The following is a 24,591-nucleotide window of genomic DNA, read 5'->3' on the forward strand; positions in this document are numbered from 1 at the left end:
AATAGCTATTAAGCATAACAATTTACAAGTAGTGGGAAACCTGATGTTGGTCTCTACCATAGACCTGCAGGAGAAGGCACACTGCAGGCTCGCCTTCCATTTTCCCCCCAGATGATGTGATGAAGCCAGTGACTACCCAGGAAGACAACGCAGCCCTTACCTATCTGCTAGTATGTGTTCCTGGGGGAGTGGGTGGATACTATACTGAAACTCTCCAGGATACTGGCTTGGTTTCTGGGATGTAAATGGTGGGTATGACTTCTAAACTCTCATCATCAACTTCTTGGCTATGTCCAAAGGATTGTTTAAAATAGTTTTTGAATATGTTCACAACTTTTTCTGATACAGATAAAGATGAAAATGGAAGGCTCCTCTCAAAGAAGTCAAGTAAAACAGAATTTCTTCGTTTAGCATTCAAGGCCCTTCCAGTGCATCCTGGACTGACCACCCAGCTATGTTCCATACTTCAGCCAAAATAGACTGCCCCATATTCCCCAAATAAGCTCTTGTGCCATTTCTTCCTTCCTTCCTTCCTTCCTTCTTTCCTTCCTTCCTTCCTTCCTCCCTCCCTGCCTCCCTCCCCTCTCTCCCTCCCTCCCCCCCACCCTCCGTCCCTCCTTTCCTTTCTTCCTTCCTTCCTTTTTTCCTCTTCTTTTTTTTTTTTTAAAACAGAGTCTCACTATGTCGCCCAGGCTGGTCTTGAACTCCTGGCCTCAAGCGATCCTCCTGTCTTGGCCTCCCAAGGTGCTGGGATTATAGGCATGAGCCACTGTGCCCAACCTGCGCTATTTCTTATGCTACCTCATTTAAGTTACAAGCCTGTGCTTTATCTTCTTCTGTGAAAAAAGTGCCTATCCTTCAACAATGAGCTCAAAACCACACTCCTTATAAAGTTTCTCCTGAAGTCACCCACACAGTACTGAGTCCCCTGCTCCACTGTGTGCATCTTTAAGTCCACTGCACCCTGTATATCTCTGTTTTGTGGTCCTTGTCACTAGGGGTTTTGTTATAATCCTTCATGTACTTATCTTAGTCCTAACTCTTGCAGGGTGGTACTATGTCTTAAATGCAGGCTGAATCCATTTATGCTTACTTAGCAAACAGTTTTTGGCTATGTGCACAACCTCAGCACCCAGCAAACAGAAGCCCTCCTCCCGAAGGCAAGGCACACCCAGCAGGTGAGAGGGCCAGTCCTGCTGGTGCACAACTGGCAGTGCCTGCAGAGTGGATGGATGCAGAGCACTTCTTGGAAGCCCTAAGTGACAAGAGTGGAAGCTTGAAGGGTAAGTACAATGTTCTGGAGGAGTGCTGGCAGGGAAGGGGGCAAAGCGGGATAGAGAGGAATTAAAACAATCAGAAGAGAACTTCCTCAATATTCTGACAATAAACCTACAGACGTAATAGCTTCTTCCCTATCTTGTCACAAAGGAAGAGGGACTCTTCTTTCTAAGGTCCCCTCCCCGCCAACACACACCTGTCCTGTGCCTTCTGAATGTCTCCTCACTCTCTTGATCTCTCATGTGCCCCCAATGGGAATTTAATAATGCATTATATAACGCCAAAATTTCTGCCATCTAACAGCAAACAAACAAACCAAGACAAACCTCAGCCTACCCTCCTCTACTTGCCATGCTCCATCTCCTCCCCTCCCCTCGGGGGGCACATCTTTGTCATCTTTCCTGTCAGCACTTTGGCTTCCTCACCTACCACATGGGCAGAAGCAAGTCTTCCAGAGGAGGGAGGGCTGTGGGGTTAAGCATCAGATGGCAAGGGTCTGAGTCCTAGCTCTGTCACCTCCAAGCTCTGTGACCTAAGCCAAGCTGGCACTAAACTTTTCTGGGTCTCACTTACCCTCTCTATAAAATTAGGGGTGTTTTTGAGGGTTAAATCAATATAGTATGTGAAGCATTTAACACAGTGCCTGGCATACAGTAAGTGCTCAGTACCTGAGAGCTATTATAATAATGGCTACGGCTTTCTGCACATCTATTTGTTCTATTTCTTCCTATTTTACCTGGCCCCTCTACAGCATTTGACATGGTTGATGCCTTCCTCCTTCCTAGATGATCCCTTTCCTTGACTTTTATGTTGCCCAGTCTCACAGTTTTCCACCTCATTCTCTAGCCTCTTGAATTTCTCTTTCTTGCCTCTGTAACTTCTTCTCTTTGCTGCTCCTTGAGATGTTATATTCTTCAGGGTCAGTCTTCAGTCTCTGTAGCAGCTTTAACTATTTAATTTTCCAACTGAGCTACAAATCAACTAGTTCATTTTCTCCTGCATCATGAAAATTATAAATCCAAGCACCTACTGATACATGCCTCAAACTCAGTAAATAAAAATTATAATTTGCGATTCCTCACACATCTATTCTTTTTCATATTGACTTTATTGCAGAGAATGACACCTGGTTGTCAAAATCAGAAACTTGGTTATAAAAGGCGACCAAATTAAGGGCAAAGAAGAACACATAGAATCATCCTAAGGAAGATGGAATGGAATCACTACTATCTTTTTAGCACTCACTCTGCGCCAGTCAACGGGCCACCACTATACCTAGATATCTTTTATTTTCTCAACTTCCTGAATACAGGGAATTTAACTACATGGATAAGACCACTGAGGCTCCAAAAGGGTTAGTTACTTTGACCCCTCCCCTCTCTCATGCACATGGAAAGAAGGGGATACTTATTTCTTTTTTCCGAAGAAGAGGGAAGATTCTCCAAAACCCTTAGTCTCCTACCTCTCCCTACAGGGGAGGTGATGTGACTTAATCCACTTGCTGAATTGGCGGAAGGAACTTGAAGTTCAGTTTCACTCCTTCCCAACCTCTCAAGAGCATACATGCTGAGCTGAGCTGAGATGACCTTCTGAGAGCATTCGTGCGGAGCAGAGCTGTGAGAGAGGCTCTCACATGGAAGAACTACGGCTGCTCCATGCTGTGTGGAGCGGTGGGTATGTCCAATTCTGGGGCTCAGTATTAAGAAATCTGTTATTCCTGGTTATCCAAACCCCACCTTTCAATTCAACTTTCATTAAGTAATAAAGCTGACACTCTGATCACCTTTAATTACTTATGCATTTGTAAAAAATTGCTACGATCTTCTATTATATTTATTCGACCTTCCTCCTGTCTCCTCCCAGAAACCCTAATCCCTATATTGTTGAAAGCTATATGTGTCTAAGGCAGAGACTGAAAAAATAGTGAATAATGAGCTTTAAACTGCATGCCATTATATGTTACCATATATGCTGATGTGGAAAATGAATAGACATTTCACTGTGACACAGATTGATGGTGGTAGGAGCTCATGCCTTGTCATCTCAGCACAGACTTATGTCTCCCAATTGTTCATTTTGCTTTTGTAGAAGTGTCTATCAACAGAATGACAGTGAGACCTCCAGGAAAGCCTGGTGTGCACCTGAGTAGACAGTTTCACTGTGGGCATCGCTAGTTTTCCCCAACATGTCTCTTGTGTTATAAAATTCAAGTTGAAATGATATTTATTTATAAGAAACTAAAAACTGACAGTTTAGGACATCCAAAACAGTCAGCAGCAAAATTACATGTTTGTTAATGAGCAATGCTGTATCTTAGTGTCACAATATTTCAATAACAGCACTAAAATAGACAAAATATTAAAAATCTCACAGCATGTCACCATGTTCTGTCTTTTCATATATCTTCATATTTGATAGCTTCTAACTATTGAACCTCTCTTTGAAATTCAGATTTTATCCTGACTATTTTTAAGTACACAGAAAGCCTGAGGCAATTTTCCAACTGTTAGAAACCACAGACTCACTCTTTCTTCTCATTCTGGGGAGGCACATGTTCTAGCTATAGAAATAATGAGTCCTCATTCAGGTTGGTGACAGGACTCTGGTGAACTCTCTCCAGCACTCTGGGCCTCAGCTTTCTCACCTACAAATGGGTGATGTGGGCTGCTTCTCTTAAGGTCTCTTTGAACTGAAAAGGCCTGTGCTTCTAATTTTCTGTATTTAAATTATGTTCATAGTCTTTTGAAGTACACCTATAAGGTACTAGAAAGAATTATTAATTTTGTTGAATTTGGATCTTTCAAAATGGTTTAGGAGAAAGCTATCTATGCTATATATAAATTAAAGTTTGTTTGTTTGTTTTAAATCACTGCCATTACAAGTGTTTGGCCCTTTTTCAAAAGCACAAAGAAGAAAAGAAAAAGGAACACTTACATTTCAAATCCTTACTTCCCTTGCCATGCTGTGGTTGAAATATTAAGAGCAAAAAAAATGGAAAAGAAGGAAAATAAAAGAATAGCTGAAGGCAGGAGGAAAACACTAGTGATGCATTTGTAGATATAAAAATTATGCTGACTCCTTTTCGTTTCCACTTAGTTCATGGAAGTTGTTTTTATACCACAGTCCATGGGGAGAAGTTGATCATCAATAAAAACAGACACAGAATCTTCATATTACTCTATGTCCTATACCCATTCCACTGAAAACAGTGAAGAAAACAGCAATTTCTGCTACAAGGTATACTGAAAAGCAACAATTTCCTAACTAGTCTCCCTGACTCCAGTCTGTTCCTATGTTCTACCTTGTTCTCAGGTTCTTTCTGAAACACAATTTATTCATGTCATTACATTGCTGAAAACACACCCATAGATCCCCAGAACATAAGAAATAGAAATTAAACTCACTGGGATGCCCTCCTAGCAATTCTGCTCCTAATTATGGACTCAAGAAAAATGAAAACATAAATCATGAAGACATACACAAAGACTTGTATGCAAATATTCACCACAGGGTTGTTCACAACAGCCCCAAAGTAGAGAAAACCCAATGTCCATCAACTGGTGAATGAAAACAATCTGTGGTATATCCATACAATGAAAAACTACTCAGCAATAACACCAGTACCTGCAACAATATGGATGAATTTTAAATGCATTATGTTAAGTGAAAGTGGCCTAGTCCAAAAGACTACTGACTAATTCCATTTAGATAGCATCCTGGAAATCTGAAAACTGTAGTGACAGAAAACAGGTAAGTGGCTTCAGAGGCTGGGTGGGAAAAGGGGATAACTACAAAGGGCACAAAATAATTTGGGGGGTTGCAAAGTTCTATATGTTAGTTGAGGTGGATAAACTGCATCTAGATGTATATACATAAGCCAAAACTCATAGAATGCACACTATAAAAGGTAAATTTTACTGTATGTAAATTACTCCTTAATGAACCTGACTTATAACAAAAAAAGTCACAAGGCAAAGATAAGCTCCATGATTCTCAGTGAAGATTCTTACTATGTAGGTGTAATAATATGAAAAACTCTTGGGAATAAAAACAGCATCCTTTTCAAAAATGAAATTAAATTTAGTTTGAAACTCTCCAAAAATCTGTTGGGAGGCAATTCACTCACCCATGTTTAAGACACACTTACCTGCACAAAAAAAGGAAAAAACCCAACATGTGAATCTAGACCTAGCTAGGCCCTCAATTACATTGGAATATATTTTTTGTATTTAACATCCCAGCTACCTTTTCTACTCCAGACTGTCCTCTTCCTTCCCAGTCACCAGCCTTCCAAGCACCCTACTCTTGAACTACATCAAAACACTGGCCTCAGCGTGTCACTCTGCCCACAGTGGAGGGAGACCTAGGACTGTGGATTAGAGCCCATCTTGCTCATCGACTAGTTTATTCACTCAAGAATTTGTTAAAATGCCTGTTTTCCAAAAACTGTGTGAGGTTCTGAGAATTCAACAGGATCTTTCTTAAGGAGGTTGTAGTCTTTTGGGGAAGACATAACTGAATAATTAGTAGTTAGAGGAATGTGTGCAATTATAAGGGTGAATGAGGAGTGCTACTGTTTGGAAGAGAAGCCTTCTTGGAAGGGGAAACTAAAAACTTCTGTATACCCAGGGAGAGGAAGCATTCTGGGCAGAGGAGAGAGTATTTATTTTGTAACTCAATCACAATCAGGAACTTGAATCTTTATTATTAGGTTGTTTTTGTTTGTTTTGTTTTGTTTTGTTTTGTTTTTAATGTGAAAGGCTAAAATTCCTCTCCTGGTTGGATGCTAGGGTTTGGTGCCATAACATAAATTTTCTTACAATAAAAATCTGAGCTTTCTAGAATTTTGGAAAGCTGAAGGTGTAGATATTGCTCAGGGATCCCAGACACTGACTTGCTTTCTCCGCATGTCTGAGGAAGGAACTTTATTGATGCTGAGCCTGCTTCAAGGGCCAGTAGAATCCAAAGTGCATGCTCTGGGAGTATAAAGTTTTTTCAAGAGAGGATATACATACTGACTACAAAAAAGCAGTGGCATAGCAAGAACTGGGCTTTTGAAAACATGCAAGACAGAGAGTGGCAAACTGTGGCTCCCATCTGCACCAATGAAGGACTCTAGATGGCCAGGGAAGCCATGCAAAGGGACATAGCATCTGCCCTGGGCTGCCGTTTTGCTTCTGATACAATTTTTTATGGCTAATTAAATAAGGACCTTAATTTAACTCTCCCTCTGTGTGTGTGTGTATGTGTGTGTGTGTGTGTGTGTGTGTGTGTGTGTATGAATTTCTCCTACCAGCCCGTCTGAAGTGCTATACTTATTCAAGGAAAATAATGTGCACCTTGAGCTCTTGCACAGTTGCATTTCTTTGAACCAGCTTTTGCCTTTCACAAATTGGCCCCTAATCTCCATTTTCCTCTTCTATTAATTTCCTTTCTATAGACTCTCGAATATGGCATGAACATTGACACTTCTGTGATTTTTCTCATGGTGTTTTATCTTCCTGGAAAACCCTTTCCTTTATTTCTACCAAAGAATATTCTATATTTTAACTGTTGAGACCTAGTTTAAATGTCATTTCCTCTATCAAGTCTAAGGCATCTTTAGGCGGAAAAGAATCTCTCCTATGGTCATATAACATTCTATTACTATTACTACTGTGTTCATTACTATTTCTAGAAATAGTAAACTCTTCAGGCTGTGTTTATGCTGTCAGTATATACACAGTGCTCGCTCAAAATCTCCCCCCTCACTCTCACCTTCCTCTTGCTGGAACACACGCGCGCACACACACATAAACACACACACACACAGAGGGAGAGTTAAATTAAGGTCCTTATTTAATCCCCTTGCTGGATTGTTAATTTCTGAACTGTGTTACTTACAATTTACTTCCGGCATTTGGCACACGGCCTGTCCTATAGGAAATCCTCAACAAATTTTCATGTTTCTAAAGGCATGAATGCATGCAGGCATGAATGAATCAAGACATTCTAGAAGGGGATATGGCAATGTCGATTTGTAATTGGGCATATCAGCTGTCTTTAAAAAAATCAGAAAATTATAAACAACCATGACAGAAAATGACCTGAGAGTTGCTTGCTTTATAAAGAGATCAAATCCAAAAAGTTTCAATAGACAATAATGGAGGGGCCTGAAGAGGAAGATTTAAAAAAATAAAAATAAAAAGAAGCAAGATCCTTGTACCATAATCCCCACTGAAGATCTTGTAGGGAACACTGACATTTATTCTACATCTTATTCCATGTAGGTTTTTCAGTATTTGAGCAAATGGGGACACACATGGCAGAATACAAGGCACAACTAACAGTAAATTCTTGGATTGCAAGGTCCCGCTAATTTTAGAATAACAAAACCTTCCCAAAGCAGCTTGCTGCTATGTTCTGAGTCACTGCTTAATGCTTTAGCAATTCTGTGCTGATAATAATAGTTGACATTTATTGATCACTTAAGCCTTCTAGACATGTGTGACTCACCCAAGCTGCACAAACTGTAAACAGTAGGCACCAAGACTGAAGCTTGGGGTTGTCTCCAGTAGACTCCAATGTCTGTACTCTTAACCATTTTGCTGTATCTTTGGCATCTGGCCCAGAAGTCAAGAAACTAGGGTGTTCCTAAGAGTTTTAAGGGTGATGACACAGTGGAATTAAGTATTAGTATAAGTATTATTTGTGTAAAGGAAGTAGTTGAACTTTGTATTACTTGTCTGTAAGGATAAACGCAGTTAAATAACTATAGTAATTTTCCTTCATTTTGTGTCTCAAGACGTAGCATTTAGACATTACACAGACACATCCTGGCTTGGTAGAAGGACCACAGAGTACAAGCCCAGAGGCCAGTCTGTGAGCCTCAGTTCCGCTACTTCTGAGGCAGCTTGCTTAATTTTGTTGAGCCTTTGTTTTTTTCATCCATGAAATGGGGAGAATACCTGACCTACTTCCTACTACTGTAAAGGAAAGTCATGGAGCATAAAACATCATATAAATGTTAATTATGACTTTCATCTATAGTATCTTATTTTTAGTTACTTTAAAATTCTGTTCTTATTAAATGGGAAATGTTCCTGACTCTTTTAAATAAATATTTAAGCAGTTAATTTTTTTAAAAAGATCAGATTTTTTCTACGATCAGACGTTTCCCTGGCAGAGATTTTGGGCAACTAATAACTTTATCACACTACACCTGTATTCAGTTTGGATTTTGAGTCAACAAAGGATTAAAGAGCTTTGAGGTCATGCTAAACTTCCCCTGCTTCCCAAACTCTAGCATGTATTTTTAAGCAGGATCACATAAAACATTAAATACTGCTTTTGGCTATGGTTATCTAAAGGTGGAATTTGATGAAAAATAATCTAAAAAGCAAAACAATTTAAGGGAAGGAAAAGTAAGACTAAAATAAGATATTAAAGAAAAAGGTGCTCATATCTGACTAAGATGTGGTGTGAAGCTTCAAAGTCATCATATAAAGCAATCTTACTGCAATATTATTCATAGCAATTAACAGTTAACCCAAGATAGGATCCCTGCTTATTTTAATCTTCCTTTATTAGAATTGGAAGTTAATTCTGCTTTTCTTTTTAAAATCACCGATAGATTTCAATAAAAGAAACATCACTCTACATTTGTCTGACAGGGAGGTAAAGCTCTAAATTAAGGCAAAGGGTAAAAAAGAAGAAAACATGCAAGAATTCAAGAATCCCATGTTAGAATTTTTGATGAAATGCTATCTGCTAATCACAGGAAAAGCAACCCTGAATCTATGAGTGTTCCTACAGGCGGAGGACGTGGGTAGGAGCCCTCAGTTATTTTCTCTTTCATTTAAAAGTGGGAATTGTGCAAGGTATTCCCTACTGCGATGCCTCACACTGGGGTCTGAAATAAATCTGCTCTCATGTTGAGAGAGAGACATGCTATTTGCTGTTGAGAAACCCAATATGTAGACAGTCATGGAGGTGCTTCTGGCAGGAGCCTTTGTTTGTATTATCACCATGTGAGAAAGAAAAGCTAATGTGTTTGATCCAAAAATAGCCCCTTCTGAGGCTTTTTTCTCTAACACTATCTACTCTATAGGTATTACCGGAGGAATAAGTAAATTTGGGCAACTCTTGAAAGACACTCTTACCAAGGATGGCACACCCTTTCTTGCCTCCTACAGCTAAGAATAATGGACTTCTGTTTTTTTCAGAATTAAATATCAACTATATACTAGCAGGAGGTCAATATTCAAAGCTTAAACCAAACAGTTAACAAATATTTTTCACGGAGAGATGCTAACTAATACAACCCAGTAAACAGTATATAAAGGGCAATTGTTTTCATCTGTTCCCACTATTGAAATAACGTGAGATTCTGCTGGGAGCATTCAATGGAGACAGCAAAGTATTCCAGGTTATTACATGTAGTTGGCTGTCTCCCCATAGGGTTATTTTTATAAATTATACATCACTTCCCTTCTAGAGTAATAATCCTTTAACAGATGTGACCCCATATGTTAAATTAGAAATTTTAGAGATGCTAAGTGATGTGTTTTCTAGACAAAACAGAAAGCCCTTCAGTGCCAAAGCAGTCCGCAGCCTCACCAGCAGCAGTGCCAGACACTGAATTTTATCCCCACGCACACTGTTCCATGAGAGAATAGCCACCTTCCTCAAATGTTATTTTAGATAAAATTCTAATAATCCTGGTGTTCTGTTTCTCTAGCCCTTAAGTTATTACAGGTAACAAGCTAACAAGATGGAGTGAGGGTTGTTTGAAGCAGGTATATACTCAGCAGCAGATACAAGCTGACAGACTGAAAGTAAGAAAGTCAGAAATCAGAAATAAACCTGAAATAAACCCAGCTTAAACAGCACTACAACATGGGTTAAACTGTGTAGACGTAAATGATGCCAAACACTTCAACAGTCCCCAAAAGCATCACTGCATGGTATTGTAACTGATGTTCATTAAAATAAGAATTATAGTCTCCAGTCATCAAGGAATGTTAAATTATTTGTACAACACATTTTTTAAATGGGGAACTGATTTAAAAATACTTTAGAAAATATCACCCAAATTTATTACTTTTGCTTAAATGACGCTTAAAGTTATCTAACATCACCTTTAAATAACTGTTGCTATGAAATACTGATTTCCCAGTGATGTCAAATGAAATAATAATTTCTCAGCCCAGCTTGCATCAGTGTCTCCTAAAGGGCCTGAAACAAAACAGATGTTCCCAAACCCCAGTACCAAAAAACTTGCTACAGGTGATTTTGCTCTGCAACATTTCAGCTATATGTAAAGATTAGTACAGGAATCCCATTTTATCCACGGTTTTGCTTTTCACAGTGTCAGTTACACATGGTCTACAATAGTCCAAAAATAGCTGAGTACAATACAATAAGGTATTTTGAGAGGGAGACCACATTCATAACTTTTATTACAGTATATTGTTACAATGTTTCTATTCTATTATCAGTTATTGTTGTTAGTCTGTCACTGTGACTAATTTATAGATTAAGTTTTGTCATAGTATGTATGTATAGGAAAATATGTAGTATATATAGGTTTGGTATTATCCAAGGTTTCAGGTATCCACCAAGGGGTCTTGGAATGTATCCTGTATGGACAAGGGGGGACTATTGTATATATTATATGAATGATTAATTTCAGTATTTTTAAGCCTATGTCTGATACTGTCTTATTTTTCTCTTGATTGTTTAGATGTCAACGGGATCTATATGTTTGACTGATGTTTGTTCAGAACTCATATTGACTAGCTTGCATTATTATAACTTTTAAGAAAGAAATTACATGGAATTCATATTTTTTAGATATCATCTGAGATTTCACCAAAATAGAGTGGATATCTTTAAATACAACTTGAAAATCACAATGAGAGAAACCCCAAGAGTATCTTTAGAGTTTCTCCATGTGCTATGAGAGTGAAAACCTGACATTACAAAATTGATTAACCTTGCTTTATAGTAGCGGTGGTAGGCATGATAGGATGACCACAAACTTTCAACAAATAACCCAACTGTGAAGATCCTGGTCTCCGGGGAGTAAGAAATAGTTAAGTTCACTGGAGCAATAGCAGGATGATGAAGTGACAAACTATCTCTGATATATTACCCAACAGAGAGAATACATGTTTCAATGGGAGGTTTCTCATTACAGACAAATGAGATTATAGATCAGTAACAGAGATGTAAATCTATTATTTATTGAAAAACAAAGCCATTGCCTTTCTGAGAGGTAGTGAAAAATAACAATAAAGAAGAGGAGGATGTTATCTTCAAATACTAAGGTTGAGAGTAAACTTAGTAACATTTCTAAATATTTCCATACTATATATGAAATGATGGCTTGCAAGAAACTGTATATCAGGTAACAAAGGTCAGTGATCTCTGAGAGATAGGGATCACATTTCTCAAACCAGTGATAAAAGAAAGATCACAAAAGCAGACAGAGAGAATAGACATGTCACACACAGGGAAATAAAAATAAGAATGGAATGGCCTGGATGCACCATCAGGAAGTCCAATGATAAGCCTGCCCCACCCGCTGCCATTGGCACCTGCCATTCAGGGGCCTAAAAACCAGGGCCACCTGGTTTACTGCCATAGCTGTTGGCACCTAAGCGTGTCATCTGGAAGCTTGGGAATCGGCCCACTCAGCCTGTCACAGCAGGCACCCATGCATGCTGTCTGGGGGTCTGAAGATAGATCCACCCCACCCAGCCCCATTGTCGTGGATACCCCAGTGTGCCATCTGGATGTGCAAGGATTGCCCCCTGCCCCACCCCTCAGTGGAGCCTGCACTCATGTGCACTGTCAGGCAGTGTGAGAACAAGCCTGTCCTACCTGGCACCACTCCTGCTACTCCCTGTGCATGTTGTCTGGGAACCTGGAGATTGGCTCACATGGCCCGCCACCACCAATGCTTACACACATATTCCAGGGGCCTAGGGACTGACCCACCCCATCTGCCACCACTGGCACCTGTGCATGCCTTCCAGAGGCCTGAGGATGGGCCCAGCCAGCCTGCCACCACTACTGCAAGCAACCACTTGTATACCCTACCTGGGGACCTAGGTACCTGCACATGCCACTTGAGAGCCTGGGGGTTGGCCTGCCACTGCTACTGCCACGGCCAATACCATACATGCTGCCTAGGTGCCTGAGGACCTGCCTGCCCACTGCAGCCACTGCTGGCAGCCAACTAAGCCTTCTGAAGGCCCAAAGGTCCGCTCTCCTGGAACCACTACCATCAGTGCCCATGTACACTGCCTAGAGGCCCACAGACAGGCATGCCCAAGGACCAGCCCACCTGGCATCCTAATCCCCAGCAGAGCCTCATCACAGCCTCCACTAAAATTCACAGCCTAAACCACTGAGGAAATCATAGACACCACTGATGCTGAACACAGCCAAGGAAATCATACTGAGACTACACTACTGTGCCAGACCAGAACCAAAGACAAACTGTCCTACACAACCAGAATTATAGATATTTCTACAGAAAAAAAGTCTTTCCTATGAAAGCCAACTCATAAAATTGGAAGAAGTGACTGTTATGCCAAATGCACAGATATCAAAGGTAAGGACAAATGAAGATAAAAAAAGGAAGAAGACATGAGACTTCCAAGGGAACACAATTATTTTCCAGCAACAGCTTCTGAGGAAAAGGAAATTATGAAATATCAGAAAAAGAATCAGAATAAGATACCATTATTATTCTGTTATAATAATAATCTATCTCACTAAAGAAACTCAGTGAGATATAACAGATAAATAATACAAAAAATTAAGAAAATAATTTATGATCTGAAAGAAAAATTCAGTAGAGAGATAGATATCATTTAAAAGAACCGAAATTGTAACTAAAGAATTCAACGAGTGAAATTAAAAATAAAATCAAGACCATCAACAATAGACTAGATTGAGCAGAAGGAAAATTTCAGAACCAGAGGATAGATCACTTGAAATAATCCAGTCAGTAAAAAAAAAAAAAAAAAAAAAAAGAATGAAGGGGCCAGGCATGGTGGCTCATGCCTGTAATCCCAGCACTTTGGAAGGCTGAGGCATATGCATCTCTTGAGCTCAGGAGTTCAAGATCAGTGTGGGCAACATGGCAAGACCCTGTCTCAAGAAAAGAGAAAAGAAAAGAAAAGAAAGATTACATAATATATATGACACCATAAATCGACCAAATAACCAAGTGTCCTAATTTATGGATATGAACAAAGGCAAATAAAACTTATTTAATGAAATAATAGCTTTCAAACTTCTCAAAGCTTGCAAGAAATATAGACATCCAAATATGGGAAGCTCAAAGATCCCCAAATAAATTCAACCAAAATGGTCTTCTCCAAGTTACATTATAGTAAAACTGTCAAAAGTCAAAGACAAAGAGAAAATTATAAAAACAGCAAAAGAATCAAGTCATTTAAAATGGAATTCCCATTAGAATAACAGCATATTTCTCCGCAGAAACCATTCAGGCCAGAAGAGAATAAAATGACACTTTCAAAGAGCCAAAAGAAAAAACAAAAATTTCCAGCTAAGATACCAGATCCAGCAAAGCTACCCTTCAAAAATGAAGGAGAAATAAAGTCTTTCGAAAGCAAAAATGGAGAGAATTCATCACCACTAAGCCAGCCCTACAAGAAATGCTTAACAGAGTCCTATATCTGGGAGGAAAGGGACAATAGCTGCCATCATGAAAACACACCAAAGTACAAACAAAGTATAAAACTCACTAGTAGAGCAGACACACAAATGAGAAAACAAGAGCCAAATGTTACAACTACAGAAAACTACCAAACTGCATGATAAACAATAGAGGATAAAGGAACAAAAGATATACTACTACAACAACAACAACAACAACAACAACAAAGAAAACAAGAAAACAATTAACAAAATGACAGGAATAAGTCCTCACCTATCAATAGTAACCTGGAATGTAAACAAACTAAATTCTTACTTAAAAGATATAATCTGGATAAATTGATAAAAACACATACCACAACTATATGCTGCCTACAAGAAACTCACGTCACATGAAACACATATAAACTCAAAGTGAAAAGACAGAAAAAGATATGCAGGCAAATAGAAACCAAAAGTGAAAAGAAGTAGCTTTTTTATTATCAAGTAAAACAAACTTTACATGAAAAGCTATAAAAAACAGACAAAGAAGGCCATTATATAATGATAAAGGGATCAATTCTGCAAGGGGACATAACAATTCCAAATATATATGCATCCAGATATATAAAGCAAATATTATTATCTCTAAAGGAAGAGACAGACTCTAACACAATAATAGTTGGCAAGTTCAACATCCCTATCTCAGTATTGGACAGATCGGCTAGACAGAAAACCAACAAAATAAACATTGGATTTAAACTTCACTTTTACAGCAAATGAACTTAATGAACATTTACATGGCCAGAGCATCATATCCAATAGCTACAGAATACACACTCTTCTTGTCAGCACATGGAATATTCTCCATGATAGACCATATGTTAGGCCACAGAACATGTCTTGACAAATTTAAAAAAATTGAAAGCATATCAGGTATCTTCCAGAACACAATGAAATAAAACTAAAAATGCAGTAAGGAGAGAAACTTTGGAAATTTTACAAATATATGGAAATTAAACAACATGCTCCTGAATGACCACTGAGTCAATGAAAAAATTAAGAAGAAAATTTTTAAAAAACTACTTGAAGCAAATGAAATAGAAACATGACATACCAAAACCCATGAGATACAGTAGTGCTAAGAAGGAAGTTTATAGCACTAAACATCTACATCAGAAATGTAGAAAGATTTCAAATAAACAACCTAATGACACACCTCAAAGAACTAGAAAATCAAGAAAAAGCCAAACCTAAAACTAGTAGAAAGAAACAAACAATAAAGATCAGAGAAAAACTAAACAAAATAGGGACTAAGAAAAAAATTACAAAAGATCAATGAAATGAAAAGTTGGCTTTTTGAAAAGAAAAACAAAATTGATAAACTACTAGTTAGAATGACTAAGAAAAAAAGGAGAGAAACCCAAATAAATAAAATCAGAAATAAAAATGAGACATTTTAACTGATGCCACAGAACTATGACGGATCGTCAGAGACTATTATGAACAATCATACACTAACAATTTGAAAAGCCTAGAAGAAATGGATAAATTCCTAAGCACATACAACCAACAAGATTGAACTAGAAAGAAACAGAAATCCTGAGCAGACCAGTAACAAGTAATGAGACTGAATCAGAAATCTCCCAACAAAGAAAAGCCTAGGACCAGATAGCATTACCGTTGAATTTCACCAAACTTTTAAAGAAGAACTAACACCAATTCTCAAACTATTCCCAAAAATTGAAGAGGAGGGAATTCTTCCTAGTTCGTTCTACCAGGACAGCATTGCCCTGATACCACAACCAAACAGGACACAACAACAACAAAAAACTATACACTGATATTCCTAATACGAAAATTGCTAATACAATATTAGCAAAGTCAATCTAATAACACATCTAAAAAATAACAGGCCATGATCAAGTGTGATTTATCCCACAGATGCAAGGATGGTTCCAACATATAAAAAAAAAAAAAAAAATACACCGATAGAAGAACAAAAACCACATGATCATCTCAATAGTTGCAGAAAAGGCATTTGATAAAATACAACATCCTTCTGAACAAATTAGGCATAGAAGCAATACACCTCAACATAATAAAGGCCATGTATGACAAACCCACAGCTAACATCATAGTGAGTGGGGAAAAGCAGAAAGCCTTTCCTCTAAGAGCTGAAATAAGACAAAGGTGTTTGCTTTCACTGCTCTTGTTTAACATAGTATTGGAGGTCCAAACCAGAGCAAAAGGGCAAGAAAAAGAAATAAAAGACACCCAAATTGGAAAAAAGGAAGTCAAATTGCCCTGTTTGCAGATAACAGGATCTTATATAGAAAAAAATCTAAAGACTCTACCAGAAAACTTTTAGACTTGATAAACAAATTCAGTAAAGTTACAGGATACAAAATCAAGATGCAAAAATCAGTACCATTTCTATACACCACAGCAAACTAGCTGGAAAGAAATCAAGAAAGTAATCCTGTTTACAATAGCTACAAAAAAAAAAACCTAAGAATAAATTTAGCCAAGAAGGTGAAAGAGGAAAATTGGAACAAAGAAGAAATGTGAAAAATAGAAAACATACAGCAAGATGACAGATCTAAATCTAATCATAGCAATAATCACATTAAATAGAAATACTCCCAATTAAATGCTAAAGAATTTCACCTTGGATAAAAAAGTAAGAGCCAGTTATGTGGTAACTTCAATAAATACACTTCAAATATAAAGACACAAATAGGTTAAAAGCAAATCAGTGGAAAATGGTATGTCATTCTAATAAAAAGGACAATAAAAAAGAGTCGAAGTGCCTATCTGTGTGAATAACAAAGCAGATTTCAGTCCAAAGAATATTCTCAATGATAAAGGTGATCATTTCATAATTATAAAGAAGTCAATTCATTAAGAGAACATAATAATCTAAATGTTCATTCCCCTAATTACAGAACTTTAAAATCCACTAAACAAAACCCAACAGAATTTTTAAAAGATAATAGGAAAATCCATAATTCCATCAGAGGCTTTGTTAGTCCTCCCTCAGTAATTAACAGGACAAGTAGAGAGGACAAGCAGAGAGAACAGCAAGGATACAGAAGATTTGAACAATGGTATGAAGCAACTTGATCTAAATGACATTTCTAGACTCCCTGCAACAATAGCAAAATATACACCTTTGCAAGTGGGAGGCTGAGGCGGGTGGATCACGAGGTCAGGAGTTCAAGACCAGCCTGGCCAACATGGTAAAACCTCGTCTCTACTAAAAATACAAAAATTAGCCAGGTGTGGTGGTGAGTGCCTGTAATCTCAGCTACTCAGGAGACTGAGGTAGATGATTGCTTGAACCCGGGAGATAGAGGTTGCAGTGAGCTTAGACCATGCCAGTGCACTCCAGCCTGGGTGACAGAGTGAGATGCCCTCTCAAAATAAAAAGGAAAAAGAAAAAAAGAAAAAAAAAAACTCAAAAAGGAACAACAAATTAAACGTAAAGGAAGTGGAAGAAAGGAAATAATAAAGATCAAGGTACATATTGATAACTTAGAAAGCAAGAAAATACCAGAGAAAGATAATAACAATAAAGCTGATTTTGAGAGAAGATAACTAAAATCGATACTCCACCAGACTGATTAAGAAAAAGAGAGAGAAGACACAAATAAACATAAATAGCCAACATCATAAATGAGTCAGGTGATATCATTGCAGATTCTATAATTATTAAATAAATAATAAATATTATAAATAATGTTAGGTCAATTAACTCAACAAATTAGACGACATCAACACAATTCTTGAAAGACACAAACTACCCAAGGTTACTCAAGAATAAACAACCTGCATATCCTATATCAGTCAAATAAATAAAGTTTATGGTTAAAAACTTTCCAAACACAAAATAATAGGCCCAGTCATCTACACTAGTGAATTCTACCAAACATTCAACAAAGAAATAATACATAAATTCTTAAAGAGGAGTTGTTTCCCATCTCCTTCTGTGAGGTCTGCATTATTATGAAACCAAAATCAGATAAAGATACTTCATGAAAACAAAACTACTAACTGGTATCCCTCATGAACACTGATGTAAAAAAATTTTTATCAAAATGTCAGCAAATCCAATCCAACAAGATACATAAGGAAAAATGCATCATGAGTTTTATCTCAGAAATGTACTAATGTATAGTTGTTTTAACATCTGGAATCAATCAGTGCAATTTATATTATACATAAAAATGAAAAAAAAAACATATGATCATAGGATCATTTCATTAGACATTAAAACAGCCTTTGGCTAAATCTAAAACCAATTCCTGAAAAAAAACTTGAAGCGGTGTAGACATAGAAAGAAACTTTCTCAATCTGATAATGAGCATCTATGAAAAATCTAAAGCTAACATAATACTAAATGGTAACAGACTGAATTCTACCCTCTCCTACCCCCAAAATCAGGAAAAAGACAAAGACGTCCATGCATAACTTCTCGGCATTTTACTGGAGGTTCCAGCCACTGAATCTGGGAAATGTAAACTAATGCGTAGGGACCTTAAGCGGATCAGTGGCTCCCAGGGTTGGAGAGGGGCACAGAGGAAGAACATCCAGGAGAGGTCACAGAGCAGCACCAGGAAACTTGGGATCACTGGATATGGTCATTATATGATTGTGATGAGGGTTTTACAGTTTCATACGTGTCAAAACTTATCAAACTGCATGCTTTAGGTGAAGTCTATTGTATATTAACTATATCTCAGTGAAGTTGTTATAATAAACATATAAAAATATAACCACAATACTGTTACCATATCTAAAAAGAAATTCATGGCTGGGCGCTGTGGCTCATGCCTGTAATCCAAGCACTTTGGGAGGCAAAGGTGGGCAGATCACTTGGGGTCAGGAGTTCGAGACCAATCTGGTCAACATGGTGAAACCCCATCTTTACTAAAAATGCAAAAATTAGTTGGGTATGGTGGTCAGTGCCTATAATCTCAGCTACTTGGGAGGGTGTGGCAGGAGAATTGCTTGAGCCTGGAAGGTGGAGGTTGAGCCGAGATTGCGCCACTGCACTTCAGCCTAGGTAACAGAGACTCCATCTCAAAAAAAAAAAAAAAAAAAGAAAGAAAAGAAATTTGCAATAATTTCTGAATATCATAGTTGGATACTGTCACTGAATAATCAGTGTTTACATTTCCCTGATTGTCTTAAAAATTTATATTTTTAGAGTTTGTTAATTTGAAATGGGACCTACACAAGGTCCAAAGACAGCAATTGGTTTTGTGTGAAACAAACGAATCAGAACTTCCTGCGGAATCTCGTGAGATATTAATGTCCATTCTTGTCTCCTAAGAAATACTGAATAGAAAAGGGCCAAAATCATTTTAGGACATCCATAACTACTGCTACACAGAAAAAAAAATCCAGTCTGGAATATGACAGTCTGCCCTGACCTATTTGTCTAAATTTCTCCATTGCATTAGTTTGCTTATTGGATTCTCCAGAACACGATGTGTGACTGTTTTCAAACCATTTTGACATGTATTTATTGAGTGCCTCACAGGTATTATGCTAACTAGTGTGGGGACACAAAGATAAACAAGACAATCCCTATCCCCAAGTCCTTCACACATTAGAAAGTGGTAGGGGGGAAGTAAATTAATGACTAGAATGAAAGATTGAAAATGATCACGCAAAGTAAGAATTACAAAGTGCTCTGGGAACAGAAAGAAGCAAAGGATTACCACTAATTGGAAAAACAAGGAAAGAACTAAGGAATGACAGAACATTAGAACTGACTCTTGAGGCACAGATCTAATTTGGAATGAGGTAGACAGCGAAAAATATTTCAGATAAAGGGGAAAGTATGTACGTATAAATGTGAAAAGGCATTTTCAGGGATTTGTGAAAAATCTTGTGGAATTCTATAAAGTACAGGGACATGGATATTAGGGCCAAGGCTACACAGGTGGCTTACAGCCAAATTATGGGGTGCCTTGAACAAAATTCTGAATTTTGACTTTGCTCCACAGACAATGTGGTATTACTGATGGCTTCAATGAGTGAATGTATGAATCCTGTCTTTCAAGAACTTTCTCTTGTGGTAGGTACGTATATGCAGAAGGGTGAAAACTAGAGGCCAGAAGACTCCCTGGATGTGATACACAAGCCTGAGATGTCACAGGGCTGAGGCAATGGTAGGGCAAAAAGAGAGAGAAATGGTGAAATTCCTGGCTAAACTAAATGGTTAAATTTTAGGGTGGGGGGGAAGACTTAAAAATAAAACTCAGGAAAATTTCGATTTAAAAATATCAAAGAAAACATTAAAAATTATAATTTCCTATCAGTAACACTGACATTCAGACAAATCAATTTCACTTGAATAAAAATACATGAATTATTTTTATTACATTTACAGATGATCAGGTTTTTTAACATAATGTACTACCGAGCATACTGTCACTTAGAAGGAGGTGACATTCCAACACATCGCAGATTATTGTCAGCCCAAAAGATGTGATATATGTTGTGATCTCTTTTATGAATAATGTGCAGTTTATTTTTATGCAACAGCATACCACATGTTTTGGTTGTTAACAGATGGCAAACTCTTTTTACCACGGTTTTAAACTTGCACACTGGGAATGAAAACTATTTATACAGTAAACACTTTAGCGGATCCTATCTTTGGACAAGTTTAATTAAAGAATGAGAGACCAATTGCACAATCAAGCAGACTCAGGGGAGGAAGCCGGAACTTGCTTCTTTGCTGAATACATTATTTTTTCCCAGCAATTTAAAGCATACATGGAAATTAATGGCACTATTGAATTTTATAATAAATCCCTTAAGCATTTAGCTTTTTTTGTTAGCTGTCTCCAAACTCAGTGTTAATAAAGCTGTAACACCCAAGGTAGAAGGAAAGCATAACTTACTCTTTAATGAGATGCCACTACAAGCATTCCTCAAATAGCTTTCCAATATTCTCATACCTTATTCAACTTGTAGATTTTCATTTTTCACATATAAACACCTCCTAGCAAAACATACCTGAAGAACCACCACCCTTCTCTTGCACTTAAAGACACTGGAATGTCATGTGGATAAAGTGTATCACAGTCATTAAGAGGCTCTTAGAAAAGGAACATACACAAGAAACATCACATTACTCTTCTATTGCATTTGGACTTAGGGATAACATGCATTTTATACAAAGTGATCCTTGGAGGGAAAGTAATGATAAGAGTTGCTCATATCTGTATAGCATGACATCAGTGACAAAGCCAAATGGCCATCTGACCTGCACGAAAAATGCAGGAGTGCAAGTAGAATTATCTCCATGTTTTACACATGGGGAAAAAAGCTCAGAGAGGCCAGGAGACTTGTTCAAGATGAAACAGCAAATAAGAATTGGTAAAGCTGATTAAAACTCCTAGTCAAGAACCCTTTCTACTGTACTGCAAGAATTTTCTAGAATTAAATAAGTGATTTCACACTAGTAGGAGAAATTCATACGGCTATAAGGAAAATACTCACTGATAAAATGATAATAATGGCTACTCAAAAGCTGAAGCAGGCAAAAGAATAGGGCTCACAAGAGCCTTGACCTCCAACACCACATTCAGTCACACACTTTAATCTAAAAACAAAACAGATCAAACCCCAAACTCAGACTGACCAAGAATGGAAACCTCTTGTGTATTTCCATGACACTAGTACCAATGCACTAAGTGTGTTTGATACTATTAATCTAAAAGGCAATTTAAAATATTCCTCGTTTTTCTTTCTAGCAAGTCTCTTCACTTGTATTTCATAATCACAGAGAAATACTCCAGTAAGAGCATTGTCAAGCTATTATCATACTTCTCAGGGGGTAAAAGACAATCTGCCTTTGGCCTCCTTCCTCAGAAGGCACAGAGGTATGCAATTAATGGCGCAACAACACATACCCTGCTGGGTCCTATACTGCTTGACTCTTAGGACTGTCTGGAAGTGCCATGAAAAAATATACTGCAGAGAATGCACATGTATGCTCACAGCAGCAGTTAAAAAGCAAAGATACAGTATGAATCAAAGTGACAAGGCCCAGAAATTAAATGCTCACCCAAGTTCATTGGTTTTATGTTGAAGCTATAATTTGCAATTAATGCTACTTCCACCCTATGACTAGCTGAATGACATTAGTAATAACATCACTAATATGATGATATAAATGCACAAAGAAGTCAGTGATCCTTGGGGGAGAGGAGCCAAATTTCAATGAAGCATAAAAATCAAGGTTATTACCTGAAACATAACTTTATCAAACCTTGACTTTTATGTAAAGGGTATCAGTTAAAGGCATCACACTGTATAAATAGATTTTATTCACTTTTATTTCAAGTTTAAAGTGTGCTTCACACAACTTTAATCAAGTTGATATTTTAATTGTGGTAGCTGGCCCACCCCAAAGCCTTCAGATAAATAATATATACATATAATCGTAGATTAGGTTTTAATTAAATCTGTTACTTTAATTTCATTAAATTATTATGAAACAGGAATGGGACAAAGAGGAGAAGGCATCATCAATGTACTGATATAGCAAAAGAGTAAAAGTCATTAGATATTAGAAAAAAATGAATTATGATAATTTTCCCAAAAAGTAGTGGTATCAAGGATTTTTAAGACAAGACTCTAATCTAATCGATATAGAGCACATAGCCCATGATACCCGAGTAAGTACTGCTCTTGGAGTACTGCTGGGCTTGCTGTGAGCAGAAACACCTGTGATATTTTTTCCACATCAACTTATCACACTTCAGTATCTGAGTTCACAGGGCTCTTGCATGGGTGCAACCCTCACCCACTATTTGAGGACCAGCTCAAATGTCATCGCTCCATGAAGACTCCGGTTGCTTTCCATCTCCTGCCAGCAGTGTGTCATTTCCTCCTGGTGTTCCCACAGCATTTCGTTCATAGTCTCTACTTCTTTACATTGTAGAGTACTACTTGCTTTGCTTTCAGAGGGCTCCACAGAGCATAGCACATAAAAGGAGCCCAAATATTTTGCAAATTAATACATCATCCTTCTTAGCTAGAAGCTGTTATCTTCTTTATTCAGTTCCCCCTTCCATTCTTTAAGAAGGATCAACATGTCAAGGGATGGCTGAAGGCCCAGGACATGGTGCAAGCCGCCTGGCCTTCACCAGACACAAATGAATCCCCTGTAAATGAAAGTGTGTCAGAATATATATAATTCTTTCTCCTACTCCGTTCATCCATGCACGCTGACTTTTAAAAATGAACCCAAAGGCAAAAATCAGTGTTCTCTGATTCTACCATGACCAACTCAACAAATGTATTTATAGTTTGAAATGAGTTTAGAATTCGCAACATAAATTGCTATATATTCACCTTAAGTGGTTAGCATATCTAGTAGTAAATAATTTAGGAGAGGAACCATGAAAGAAGTACCGTTATGCCCTCAGTAATGTTTTCTTATTACTTTAATAATAAGAGTGAAAGGAAAAAACAACAACATTCTTTCTGGCATGAGAGACCCATGACTGGGTCTTGGCAATGTCCCAGGAAATGCTGAGTACCTTCTGAGTACAAAGCACAGCTAAGTCCCTTCACAGAAAGTGAACCAATGAAGTGGAATGCATCTGCCATTTATTATTAGGGTTATGTTTTTCCTCAAACATCTTCATCCTATATAGCAATATTTCTTCAGTAAATGACATGTCCCCACATACATGATGAGGATTTAATTAGTTGCCTCAAATAGTTAAGCAGCAAAAATCTCAAAGAGGATAGTGTCTGCCCTCAGCTGCTCAAATGAGGGTGGAGAATGAGGACAGCAATAGGGAGGAGGATGGGGGACTTGAGCCAATGGTCAAGCGTGTCTCTCCAGTCCAAGGTCAGAGGCAGTTGCTGTCTTTCCCAGGCAACACATTTGCAGCACTGGGAAAGGCTCACCTTTCTTCCAGCACTTGCTGGCATCAATGCAGTAGTAATTGATGGCATCAGAAAAAGCTAGACCTTTGAAAATATCATTGATAAAAATCTTGTTCTTTCATATCTGAAGTTTGAGCACATGTAGTGGCAACTGAGAATTTGTTAAAATTAGTCTTTTAGTCCTGATTCAAATTTGCACGGTTTGGTAAAGGAATGGAGCTGAGTGAGGTGAGAGTCTGCCGACGAGACAGAACGTGGGCCATGAGATGAAAAGGGTCTACGCCAGAATTCAGGCTGGAACAGCTGCCTCGACTGTCAAGCCCGGTATTCTGTCCACACCATGAGAAGGAAGTAAGGTTTCCTCAGCTCCTCAGTACAGCTAGGTTTGCTTACCATTTGTGGCTCATATGGTTATCTTTAAAATAGCTGTTTAATAAACTTACAATTTTTTTTTTCATACTATAGGTTCAGCTTTTCTCAAACAATCCTTTGGTTGGCATTATATTTTATTTAAAAACCCCTTCAAATGGGATTCAAATATTGTCAAAAAATGATTTCTGAATCAGATGATGCCAATAACAATTTTTAGTTAAGATGGGCCTGGTACACAGACCAGACTGACTAGGTCAGCAGCGCATGTTAACTAACACTTCTCAGCCATGACTACACATGAGAATTATCGCACCCAGAGCAATGAAATCAGAATAGTTGAGGGTGGGACCCAGGGCACTGTCT

At 37.9% G+C, this 24,591-nt stretch overlaps 1 protein-coding gene across 14 annotated transcripts in view; it reads right to left on the reverse strand.

The window, feature by feature from the left end:
* Nucleotides 1-24,591, reverse strand: part of ASPH (aspartate beta-hydroxylase) — a 220,937-nt gene that overhangs the window by 80,292 nt on the left and 116,054 nt on the right. The window lies entirely within an intron of this gene.

Source organism: Papio anubis, chromosome 8 (assembly GCF_008728515.1).
Source record: "Papio anubis isolate 15944 chromosome 8, Panubis1.0, whole genome shotgun sequence".
In the NCBI taxonomy this organism is placed as follows: domain Eukaryota; kingdom Metazoa; phylum Chordata; class Mammalia; order Primates; family Cercopithecidae; genus Papio; species Papio anubis.